General features: G+C 40.4%; 1 long non-coding RNA gene across 1 annotated transcript; it reads left to right on the plus strand.

Moving 5' to 3' along the window:
* Positions 1-1,931: 1,931 nt before the first annotated feature.
* Positions 1,932-8,374, plus strand: LOC136434278 (uncharacterized). Its single transcript, XR_010755720.1, has 3 exons — positions 1,932-2,075; positions 7,765-7,893; positions 8,298-8,374. It is a non-coding gene; the product is annotated as an uncharacterized lncRNA (long non-coding RNA).
* Positions 8,375-12,483: the final 4,109 nt, after the last annotated feature.

Raw genomic sequence — 12,483 nt, forward strand, 5'->3', positions numbered from 1 at the left:
TCTGGAGTACGCAACACCCCTGTGGCATCCAGACTTAACAAACAGCCAACGGAGGAAGATTGAGAACATCCAAGTGCGTGCAACAAAGATCATCCTTGGCAACAACTTCCACAGCTACTCAGCAGCCTGTGCAGTTCTTGGACTCCAAACTCTCGAGGACCGACGTGTTTCTCTGTGCCTGAAGTTGGCCCAGAAGTTTTACAAGTCTGAGCGTTACAGACATTGGCTTCCGCGGCCGAGGGGAGAGATAAGTGGCAGGGAGACCAGGCAGAACAAGAAACTTGACCTGTTGCCAGTCCGCACTGCACGATATTCCAGTAGCCCGATCCCTTACCTTGTCCATCTTCTGAATACCACACTGTAATCCAGTACAAGGCCCAGTGTAACCCAGGCAGTTATTTGATATTACTCGCTAATACGTGCATTTTAGTCTTAGCCCGGCACACAACCTTTTAATGTAGCCATATGTGTGATTTTAAACATTCATTAAGTATTCTATCATGTGTAATTTGTAATGAACATGTAATTCAGCCCCCAGGCTGCAAGGTGTTCAATGAATAAAAACCCGTATATATAAACCCTTATATATAAAAGATGAACAGAAATGGTTGCAAGACTGGGACAGTTCAATTATATTCAATCATGGTTTAAGTAATAGTCGAGGTACGTTAATACTATTGAAGAAACACCTTTCTTACACTATTCACAATACTCTGAGCGATGACATTGGCCGATGGATGGACATCACCTTAAATTCATTTCGTTTTTGTTTAACAAATATCTATGCTTCCAATACAGATGACCCCTCCATCTTTGTTGACCTAGAATCTTATATACAGAATACACTTACAGGATTACATACCATTATAGTAGGGGATTTTAATACTGTTCTGAATCCTAATGTTGATAGATCTGGACACCAAACGATAATCCCCCCAAATGTTGCAAAGCGATTAATGAATTATGTGCGAACCTAGACTTAATTGATCTATACAGGAGTAGAAACCCAGCAGCAATACGACACACTTGGAGGCGGCGTCTCCAAGCAAAGTCGTATTGATTACTTTTTGGTATACTTTTCGTTAAATTTTCAAATCGACAACGTTGTTATTGAAGACAGCTTAAGATCAGACCATTCTCTGATTGGTCTGTCTGTGATAACTTCTGTCACGCCAAGAGGCCCTGGCTTTTGGAAATTCAACCAAGAACTTTTAAATGACCCAACATTTGTTAAGGAGACCTCTTACTTTATTTCAGATTTTTTTTATGTTTAATAATTGTTCAGCTAACCCTCACATGGTCTCGGAGTCTTTCCAGTGTACTGTCCGCGGCCATATAATAAAATTCTGAACTATCACTTATAAGAGAGATCAACAGCTTGCAGGAAATATTTGACGCATCCCCAGATAGTGATACCTTTTATGAGCTACAGAGGAAAAAATCTGAACTAGAATTAATTTACCAAGCAAAAGATAATAATCTGATTGCAAGCAGAAGAGCCAAATTTATGGAACAGGGAGAAAAATGTACAAAATTATTCATGAATTTAGTTACCAGGGACTTCAGATGGATTGATCCTCTCAGTTGGGTTAAGGCAGTCCAGACTCGAAAATTCGTGTTCGAGTTCTGTCGCGTGCCTGGCCAGCCGCGCGGCCGAACTCGAACACGGTTCGGACTGTTCCACTACGGAGCAGTTCGGGGGGGGGGGCGTGGTAATTACAGTACCCAATCATATATCACACTAAACGTGGATTTTACTTTATCTTAGGTCAACATCTGAGTACAAAATCGTTTTATATGTCATGTTTTGGATTGTATTACATTCTAAACGTTAGAATAACACACATGGGTATTAAAGAAGTATCTCCTCCGCGAATGTGGCATGCGCCGCCCCCAGTGCCGAGTGCAAAAGTTAACAGAGAGAAATGGCGGAATCCAGGCATGCAGGATGCACGTTGGAGGCGATCGTGCAGCGACTACAGACCTCAATGAGCTCCAACAGAGCAGTGCAGCCATATTTTCAGCTCACTGCTGACCTCGGGCCACCGTGAGAATGGAATTCAGCTGCCCAGAAGGTGAGATTTTATTAATATTCCTAATTGGAAATGCTCTTGTCTCGTGTCGCGGCCGAGCACGCATAAATATATTGTTTCATGATTATTAGTTAACTTGAAAACGTTAATACCAGGAAATTGATATTGACTGTGTACCTTATTTACCATAGTAATTGCGCATATTAACACAGTTTCTAATGTAATTTTTGCTCTGTGTCGAGACGTCAGTCCAGGCTTCACTTGCTGTCCAAGCAGATGTGTATACGTAGGCTTTCGCTTATTATTGGCGTGTTTTTATGCGTTTTATCGGGCTTTCTTTTTGTACTGGTACCTTTTTTACGCTAGCTAAATTTCGGCTAGTAAATGGGATACTGCCTGGCCAATTTGGTACTGCCTGGCCGATTTAATGCTGTCTTGCAGCCAGCAAAATATCTGCTCGGAGATCGCTCCTCAGTAGCAGTGGCTTGTGGGAAACGGGATCCATAGCAGCAGTGGTTTGTGGGTAATTGGGTCAATCGTTATTGACATCGCATGTTTGAAGGATACTGAAAGAGTTCGTTGCACTTGTTAAACGTATTAAAGAATCAAATACGGGTCATAATAATTTTGCCACCACTGCCCACAAGAAGAGAGAAGATGTTTGCCAACACATTCAACAAAGTAGCTCTGAAATGGTGAGTACTAGGAGGAGTACATCTCTCCTTATCATTACATATAATGCAGGATATTATATAGTGACTTTGATGTAATACGGTTTATGTTGCATGCCTTTGTATTGATGCCCATATATGTCCGAATATATGACTCTTGCTGGCACTTTAATTTTTAAATTTTATGTATTTCTTGTTCAACTTTTGGAAAATTACTTGAAATATCATATCTTTATTTTGCTGCCGTGATAACTTTAATAAACGCAGCATCATACAAACGAAAGGGCCCTAGGGAAAGTAACAGAAGAAAGTAAAAGATATATGGCACCAGCAAGAGAATTGATGTCTTGTTAACTTTTTTTCTAAAAATTCAACTAATATGTTACATTCCCAAATGATGATTGAACTTAAGTTAAAGTCATCAAAATGAATTTCTGCATTTCTAGGATTCAAGACAGCGTATCAACGACCAATGACATGACGTCTGGACTCCAACTCAAGGATCTTGTACAGCACTTCACCAACGACACGTCAGTTGACATTGATTAAAATACATTTGCAAAGTTGATAAAACCATCAGTTTAATGGAGAGTTCAAAAAACGTCGACTGGGAAGTGAACGCATCACCCACTATGTAGGTTTATCTCTAGTAGTAGTACCACCTGAAGATAAGAAAACTGATGTTGATCCTATAAGTGATCCCCCCAATAATGATGGATGCAGCATCAATGATGATTCATCTCAGGCCCATCTTGCACCGTTTGTCGACCCCCCCAGCCCTGAGGTTTCCACTGGAGTGAACATCAATGTGGAGACTATTATTATAGATAATAACACATGCTTTACCAATGAGAGAGTGTTCATTTATGAAGTTGGTATGAATGAAAAAAGGTACGTTCGTTGCAGAGGGCCGTACAGTCAAAAGGAGGAAAAATAGACATGTTCTTAGACATAGATACAACCTGTATTGCCTTTGATAAAAAGGGCATACTTGCGTCTTTGTCCCCGCTGACAGATTTTGATAAGTTATACAACTCTGGCAAAAAGTTATTGGACACGTCATACTTCCATACTAGTACCTCACTGCTTGCAGACAAGGAGACACCTACATCAACATGTGTACTTGATCAAGCTGTTGCTTCACGGACACTGAAGTCACCGCTCATTAAGTTTGAGGATATGTCAGGGATGTATAAACCAGTACACAAAGGGTTTACTCATAGCGAATGGACATCTTGTACTTCTTTTATGAGTACGCAAGGTGACAACATATGCCACAGACTCCAAAATGTTGAGAACACCAAAAGAAAAGGTCCATCTTATTGTGAATGCTGTTGTGAAATGTATACTGACCTTATCTGTCACTGTACTTCTAAAAGACACATTTCATTTGCTTCAAACCAAGATAACTATAACAAGTTAGATGATTGTATCAAGGACAACTCATTACGTGCATGGCTAACAAAAGAACACAAGATTACCTAAAGATGAACTTTATATATGGGGTATTATCAAAACCCTAGTCCTGCAACGCCCGACAAATGTCGGGTTGCACATGCTTGTTCTGTATGCTAGCCCTGACAACTGCTGGGTTGAGAATATTTCTAGAATGCGTACATTGCACCCGCGTGGTTGTTGTAAAGCGTGGTAACTAAAAGTGAGCAATGTCAAACAAGTAACCTTTCTTTCAGATTTTTCTGGGCACTTCAGCAGTGGGGGTATATTTTTGCTCTTGAACTCCAGCAGGACAAGGGTTAACCTGTGTGCAATCCTCTATAGTTACCACTGGCTGGCTACCATACGTGGCACCTAGACTGTATAGTATAACTGTGCTTACCGTAATTTTTAGTACAGGTTTATATCTCTATCACATGGTACTGTTTAGCCCAGTGTGCTGTATCACACAAATGCCTACATTTTGTACATATTTAAATAAATTCAGATGACAAAATGTTTTTGCCGCACATATATACTAGTAAAAACTTATATATATGTTCCAGCATTCTCTGTGTGTCATATTCCCAACTTTTATTACTCCGGGAAGGAGGATGACCTCCTGGGAGTATTGGAAATGCTTTTGTTTGCGCGTTCGCAGCTAGGGTCGGGGCGGGGCGGTGCCCTTTTACGCACAGCGATTTTCGATTTACCACACTTGTAGTTTGTAGTACGGAGGCTGTGACAATGCAAAAAGTTTACGCAGGGGATGAGAGATTGTTGAGATATGTCTCTCAGAAAAGTGTCCGCGGGCGGCCACGAAGTCTCTTCCAGTTTGCTTGGAAACCATACAATCGGCTACGGCGCTGGAAGTGATGCCCGACAGCTTAGCCCGCTCGGGGTGTGGGATTACGGCCTTGGATTAAATTAGTTCTCCCCCTAGTAAAGTATCACAATATGATAGGACTGGCAGTTCTAATCGAGAAATAGTGCTTCATGATAAAGATGACATACAATGGACGAAACCATTAAAGTCTGAGGCCATCATTAACAATTGTCCAGCATGATGGCTCATCCCTAGACAATTAATCGCCAAATACAACAAAAAAAACCAGGATGGTAATTCCTAGAAGTGAATCAGGGTCTGTGATTTCACACCTTACATCAAGATCCATTTCATGCATTTATCTTAAAAATAGCAGGTCAATAGCAAAGGAAATTAACAAACACCTCACCCACAATGTACACACTATAAATACTTCACGGAGAATTGTGTCCTGCGGACTCTTGTTCTATGTTTATGTGTGCATTTATCATGATCACCATGCAGTCTGAAGATAAAGGAGATGCTGATGCAATTTCGCTTTCCTAAAACAATTCCAATTTTTAAATCTTTAATTTTAACTGCTATTCTTATGTTTGATCATTCAGATTAAAGTGATATAGTCCAGGAGACTGGCACTCTGGGAAAATGTGACTCGGGGATTCCATTGTGTTGGGATCCAGGGGTAAGCACGGCTTGGGGCATGGGATGTCTTTAATCTGCTCTGTAATATTGTTTTAACAACATTACAGAGTAGATTAAATTTCTGATAATTAAAATTATCAGAAATATCCATTGGAGTACGTCAACCTTTCCAGCTGAAATACTTATAGCATGACACATGTACTTAGTACTCCACAATATGTACAATTAACAGATAATTCCTTATTTTGACATTCCCAAATGTTCAAAGATCAAAACAATTGCTATGCCTTGTCTATACCAAGATGTAATCAAAACACACACACAAAAAAAAAAAAAATTAGAGACCCATTATTGCTTGTAGATACAGGATATATTACCAAAAATATATATCCATACCAAGTTCAGGTTATTTGGCCTTAAATGTTACCAAGGTACAGGTTAACAAAAGCAACTTAAGTTAAATGCCTGCATCTGAGCACATTGTGCCAAGCCATCCTACCCTCACCTGACATTTCATTGTGTTCAGGAAATCACAAAGCCGAAAATATAATAGTTGCATTTTCATAAATAGGCCAAATGAAAGTAAACTTAGGCCTGTATGAAGTGAAAACCAACATCTGTGCTCCAGTCAATCCCAACATCATGTAATATGGCATTGGCACAGGAGTCCAAAATAGAGTTCTATTTCAAAATATCATTTCTGTGAGAAACAATATTCAAGCTAATTCTCCCAAGCTATCCCAATGCTGAATACAATGATAGCACCAGAACCAAAAGGCATAAACCAAAATACAACATTTTCTTATTATCTGAATTATCATCAAGCAAGGAATATAAACGTTTAAAAAACAAATACACACCCTTCTGATGTTATTTAACATTGAACCATCAGAAACCATATTTCCATGGATCCAGCTCTTTATTCTTATCTGATCTTCTCACCAGCTGATTACATCAATCAGTAACTAATGCCCAATCATGACGTCACAATGAACACGGCAGTCGGTTTGGAACCTTACACCATGGCTTGCAAGAAACATTATTTGATGAGCAAACAGTGCTTAATTATGGTGACAACATTAATTAAAGGACAGAACAATATCTATTTTGTTTGCTTGCAAAAAGCAAAGTTCCAAATCTGCTGCCATGTTCATTGTAACATCATGACTAGGCAAGTCACTGATTAATGTAATTACCTGGTGGGAAGAATCAAAAGCTCTATGTCATTTGCAAGTTGACTCCAAAGCTCCTCAGAAGGTGCTCTTCATAACGGATTTTTCTTTCCTGAACAGAGGCAACATCACTGTGCTTTACATCAACAGCTGAAGGCAATCGGCCCTTCTCCACCACAAAACTTCTTTCCCATACCTCAAAGGCTTTTCTCTCTTCGTGAAGATGCTTACTTAGCTGCCCCGATACCTGAGCTACAGAGCTGTCATATTCTTTCTTGAAGAATTTGTTATGTGGCTCTGCTTTCAGTGCTGCCTTTCTTCTGTCCACCTGCTCAGCAATGGGCACGTCCCCCAATTCCAAAGCCAGTGCAGTTCCCAGCTTGGTTTTATATTTCAGTCCATCTCTGAAACAAACATAATGATAGTTTTAGCATCATGTCTCCCAAATAGAGCTGTGTACCGGTACACTGTACCGATACAGTACCGGGTACAATCAATAATGATAAGTTTATTGCAAATTCGTGCCCGGGGGCTAAATGCTAATAACATACATATAAGAACAGAGTACAAAATGAGTATAAAATCTGCTTATCTAAATTATACAAACGTAATTGTCTAGTTACAGGTCCAAAATACCTGAACCCTGCTGTATCGGTACTGGACCTGACTCAGGGGATGACCACTTTGACAGATAGAATTACTATGAAACTACCGTGGCAGTGCTTTGTACCTAAAATTTGTTTAGGTACACAGCTCTACTCCCAAACACACAAAAGACTCTTAGCTTTTAAGGCAGTTACTATCATTGATGTCTAACTGTATCATGCACTATTTCATTATTTCAATTGAAAGCAGAATTTCTCAAGAATGATTCCTATAACCCTTAATCCAATTGATCAAAGGAAAACACTGTTGCATATCTCTCGTCAGCTTTTCTAATCACATGATGTATGGTTGAATTGAAACATACCTGCTTTTATCCTTAGGGCAGAAACTCGGAGTTGCTGGTGGTGTCATTGTTACGGTGCCACGCAGGTTTTCTCTCCCAGCACTGCTTGGTGTGGTCACACTGCTGCGATGTCCATCACTTCATGTACACAAGAGAGAAACAAAAAGTAAAATGTCACATTTAGTATTGCTATTTAGCCTCTGTTCATACCATCAATACTGATAATAGTACTATCCTATCTTTGCAGTGATGTCTTAAAGCCATTTACCCTCTTCTTCTTGTAACTTACTTTGTTAAGTGTTGCAAGGAATGTGTTGTGCACTTTTAGTGTCGCTGACAAATATTATGAAATAGTCATGAGTATACTCAATTTAAAACTATCCATACATTGAATCTAATATGGTATTTTCTAATCGATGATTAAGGCCTTAATAGCTAGTAGAACATTATTTAAATCTCCAGTATACTAGTAAGGCAGCACAGCAACTTAATGTTATGGATGAGTAGACCATTATCTAGCTGTCTGTGAAAATGTGGGATTTTATACATACCTGCTGTTGTTCTCCTCAGAAAGACAAGGTGTTGGGGATGAAGTAGTGCCCTGCTTGTCCACACTGCCAGTCCTGGTGGGTGTACGTGCACTTTTGCTGAGGGAAAAGTAAGTAGAACATTTCAGAAATTGAGAAATTGCTACAAAATTTTACTTCATCTGACAGAAAACAGCTTCAGTTTTATCTCTGAAATTTCATTCAAGACATGCTGTATAGAGGAGAAAACTTTATAACGTTTTTTTTTCATTTCTTAAGGACAGGAGAATAGAATCTTGGTGCAGTGACAACATATTTTAGGTCTTTTCATGTGTTGCAAATGGTTGCTATTTACCTTCTTTCCATTCTGATATGTTGAAAAAAGTTTTTTAAACATACCTGCTGTTGTTCTGCTCAGAAAGACAAGGTGCTGGGATGAAGTAGTGCCCTGCTGGTCCACACTGCCAGTCCTGGTGGGTGTACGTGCACTGTTGCTGAGGGAAAAGTAAGTATAACATTTCAGAAATCGCTACATAATTTTACTTCATCTGACGGAAAACAGCTTCAGTTTTATCTCTGAGATTTCATTCAAGACATGCTGTATAGAGGAGAAAACTTTATAACGTTTTTTTTGTCATTTCTTAAGGACAAGAGAATAGAATCTTGGTGCAGTGACAACATATTTTAGGACTTTTCATGGCTATTTACCTTCTTTCCATTCTGATCCTAGTTCCAGGAGACTGATCTGGATGCGGCAGTAGAATTCTAGGTAACGTTTCAATCTGGCTGGCAGCTTCTTGGTCTCCTGTTTCACTACAAGGTACAAACCACAGTTGTGGTTAGTGCAAATAGAGTAATATGTCACCTAAATTATAGATGGTGGCTGCTGTGGAGATGGCGCTGCTGTTTTGAGGATGTCAATGTGTTGCATATTCCCTGTATTGACACACTTATGTACATATATGCTTAATATTTTTCACCACAAGTACCATGACAATTAAGTGCATGTTTCCATTTCTATAGTGGACTTCTTGACTTGTGAATACCATGTTCTTTCTGCTCTCAAGGTAGATAAGTTGGCCATTTTATGTTGTCCTTGCACTACATATTATCAAATTATCAATATTACTAACATTGTCCAGGTCAGGCTCTGGGTCTATCCTCTCCACCCTGATTACTTCTTCATCTTCTTCGGAATCACTTTCACTTTGCCGCTCCATTTCAATGTGGTCCTCCACTTCACACACATCTTCGATGGATGTAATCTCATCATCTGGTCCAGAGTTGTGATCCGTGTCGAGGAATGTTGTGGTGACTTTCTTGATTAGTTTCTGGTCCCCATACACCCACAGCTTACATGCTGGTATTCTGACTTGCTGTTCAAGACACTCTTGCCATTTCTGTTGGAGATACTTGCGTTCATCCTTTTAAGTGATGTTGCCCTTAAGTGGTGTAGCTTTGGGCCATCACTATTAGGCTTATCGTTGGGGCCATCATAGAAGGCAACTTCCTCTCCCTCAATGTGCTAATATACACCATAACCTGGAAGCAGGAAGTCCGGAATCCTTTCACAGAAGGTTTGTGATTCTCTCGGGTTTCTTTCTAAGCAGCTTGATTGGAATTGTTGTTCGCTCGGTCGAGATGACATCTCCAGCTTTTGAGATCTTGTTTTGCTGGTGTTTGTCTTGGAAGTGCGTTTGTACTAGAATGTTGCTGATGATATGTCCTGGTTTTGAATAACTTGCTGAAGACTTTGTGATACGCTTCAGCAAGCTAAACTGTCGTTCTCTGCTATGATAGAAGTAATGGCTTCTACCCTGTAGTTGATTGGCAGGTGATCCCTTAAAGAATGGTTATATTGCCCCCACAATTTTCTGCTAGACATAGGGGATGGTTCCCCAGGTAGGCACTCCTTGATCATGAGATAGTGAAGGAATCTCACATTGGAACACACTTATCATAGACCTGTCTTCTGCAGCAGCATAACATATATTTGAACGTCAGCAAGTGTGTTGATGAGCTTCACAAACTCACCACTTGTTTCCCTATCCTGTTTCAGTTCTTGAAGCAACACAAGTACGGCATATCTCATGTCAGCAGCTCGGACTGTATCTTGCCTATTGAGTACCAGATTGTTCAACCTTTTGACTATGCCAGCTACATGTGTGGACACTCTTGATGGTATTTCTTCTAGCAGATTTTTGGCATGGTTACATAGATCATGCATGGCCTCACTGCCTGGTTCCTCCAGATGTAGAATATTCAGCTCCTCTACACTTGCATTCGGGGACTGGTACAGAGGTGTAGAGTACTCAATGGAGAGTATGCTTTAGTTGGAAATTTAGATCTTTCTTTGTCGTACCTTCAGCATCAGTGTATGTGACAGTCCCCCTGTAAGTCAGCTCGTCTTTCATATCATCCTTTGTCATTTTAGCGAATGGGTCTGGAACGGTTTGTGTAGCTTTATGTGATGTTACTGGGCCTTCCATTATAAAGTCCTGTCCGTGATGTTACTGAACACATTGTCAACATGACTGCACTTCCAAAAGTCAGATGTCGTTCTTTCATCGATAGGGCAGGTACATGAGTAGTGCCCTGATCGTTGCGCCCCGAACTCGAACTTCCTAGCTGGGTGGTCACCCTTGAAAAAACGGGGTTTATCTGCATACTCACGCCCATCTGTCGCCTGTACTGGTACTGACAAGGATGGTAGGTCGTCTCGTCTTTGCATACATTAGCTGTTCCTCATCTGAGGCTCCACAGCGAGCGATCAGGTAAAGCTCTGGCCTCTCCACTTAACTTTGGACATTGAGCTTTACTTTGTGTTTGTCAAAGTATTCGGCACTGGTCAGAAAAATGGCAGGATCATACAAAGTGGAGACTAGGTAGAGTATGTATCCATGGTTGGCTAGACAAGCTCCATCCTCCCAGTATGCGAGATGTCTAGTAGCCTCTACCATCTTCAGATGAGTCCTTGTCTCCTCTTCAGTTTCTCCATTCGTTGTTTCACAGAGTGGTTCCAGACGGTTCTTTATTTTCTGGAGGTTCATAGTGTTATAATCTACTTTGTTTCTCAGAAATCGCTCTTGTTTCTGCAGAAGCTGTTGTCGTACCTTTAAGAGGGGCTGTTTCCGTCCTTCGATTACAGTCACCTTTGTTTGTATCTTTTTTCCGCTTTGTTCAAGTAGTAGGTCTTGTACTGCTTTGGGACAATGAAGTCACCAATGTTTACTTCTCCTTCTCTTATGCAGACCCACAGCTCTTTTCTCATATGTTCCTCTGTGCGTGTTGTTGGCATTGTGATTTTTGGATCAGTTCCAATTCGTAGCCTTGCTCGGCGGATCCTGTCCCCTGTATATGTAGGTCTTCCCTTGAATCGCTCTGTATCTACTCGCTGACTCTGGAGCCATAGCTTCACCAGTTGCCCAGCATTTCCTGGCAGTTCGCCATCTTTTCCTTTGATGTTATACTTTATTGCAAGCTGTGTCCAGCTGACTTCATTGTTTTCTTCCTATTCCGTAATTTCGTTTTTAAGACCTTCCCTGTCAAAGTCTGCAAAGCTGTCGAAATGTCCCAGTCTATCTTTTGGTTTTATTGCTCCCTTTACCTCTTTCTCTTTCCTTTCCTTTGTACGCTCTTCTGCTTCCTGTCTTGTTTCGAATTCTTCAGCTATTCTCCTTGACTTTCGCTTGTTCAGAGATTTCTCATTGCCAAAAGTCACCTGTAAGTCCCTGTTTTTTTACATCTTTGTCTGCCGTATCTTATCTCTCACTTCTCTCGTTATCTGTTGTCTCGCACCTCCTCAGCACTTGGACTTTGCAGTCTACGTGGAATCTCTTCCAGGGGACGATTATACTGCCCCCTGTAGGTTTTATTGAAAGAATTAACTTTATTGCTCGACCGTCATACATGAGACAATGTATGGTAGTACATCTATAATATTACAACCCTCAAATATCCTACAATTAATGAATTATGACTACAATAGAATATAACCTAGTACTGCATGAAAACCGCTCTTTAAGCACTCTTAAATCATGCTGAAAGATTCCGTTTTAGCACTCTTTAAGTAACTTTATGTAATACTCACGCAGGCTTAAAAGAATGCTTGAACTGTGGCGGGGAGGGCAACAAGGCGAACATATGCCCAAGCCCCTGTGCAAAGTAAGCTTTCGTATTGATTTGTCTTTATATTTAACTTAATTCATTGAATCTGTCCTCTTAAAATT

The sequence above is a fragment of the Branchiostoma lanceolatum genome, chromosome 5, assembly GCF_035083965.1.
Source record: "Branchiostoma lanceolatum isolate klBraLanc5 chromosome 5, klBraLanc5.hap2, whole genome shotgun sequence".
Lineage (NCBI taxonomy): Eukaryota > Metazoa > Chordata > Leptocardii > Amphioxiformes > Branchiostomatidae > Branchiostoma > Branchiostoma lanceolatum.